This window comes from Halyomorpha halys, unplaced genomic scaffold (genome assembly GCF_000696795.3).
Source record: "Halyomorpha halys isolate HHAL.00 unplaced genomic scaffold, Hhal_1.1 Scaffold2155.1, whole genome shotgun sequence".
NCBI lineage: Eukaryota > Metazoa > Arthropoda > Insecta > Hemiptera > Pentatomidae > Halyomorpha > Halyomorpha halys.
In genome coordinates this window covers 31,976-32,902 of record NW_027110128.1, presented here as the reverse complement: position 1 = coordinate 32,902, position 927 = coordinate 31,976, and the positions used below count along the sequence as shown (strand labels likewise).

The window sequence follows — 927 nt, the reverse complement described above, 5'->3', positions numbered from 1 at the left end:
TTAGTTATATTCTTTTTCCAGATAATCCTTATCTTTTATTTTTTTTAAATATGCAACTAATCAGTCACGAAATTGATTTTTTATATTACTTATATATTTTTATTTTATTATATTTTTCCCCTGGGGTCCACCCAGCCTCATAAATTGGGTAAAAATCTGGCGGTCGAGCTTGATTCTGACCAACTTACCTCCTTACACAACCGTTGGTCCAGTAACAGTACTTCCTTACAAAGTACTGAACCTCTGGATCTTCGTGGGTTGTAGCGGTACAGATTTTTATTTTTTTTTAAATTATATTTGAAACTTATAAAGAAGACTAACTAAATAATTTATGTGTGCTTCGTTTCCCCTAGACTCGCGTTTCATTGGCAGATAACTGCAGATTTTGTTTATACAGTTCTTGCTGTTCTTAATTAACTTCATAACTGTTGCAAATCAGTAACATTTTCGCACCTACATGGTTATGTAAGTAATTTTATTTATTTATGAGATAATTTTCACATCAACATATTATTAGCATACTTAATCTAATATTATTTTCATGGGCACGTTTTATTTGTCAATATTCTCAGTTATTATATATTTCCCATAATTTTCATCATGGAGTATAAAAAGTTTCTACAATAAGATATTTTAATTGCTCGACATAAATTAATATTCATTGACGTTTTAGGATATAGTAATCAGTTGATAAATTCATGAATTAAATTAAATAAAAATCAATCATTTTGGACTGATGTATCGGACTTTAGTAATTAATGAATTTATTTTTTATTTATTAATAACATTATAATTTTTTTTTTTTTTGGAATTATAAAGGATTGGAACATAAAGGCAATACTTTGTTTATTTGTTAATAATTATTCTCGAATATTACAAGAAGAAAAGAAAAAAACATTAAACATTATTTAAGGAGAAAAAATCTAA

At 26.3% G+C, this 927-nt stretch overlaps 1 protein-coding gene across 2 annotated transcripts in view; it reads right to left on the bottom strand.

Moving 5' to 3' along the window:
- The window catches only part of LOC106691205 (attractin-like protein 1), an 86,700-nt gene that overhangs the window by 76,789 nt on the left and 8,984 nt on the right, over nt 1-927 (bottom strand). The window lies entirely within an intron of this gene.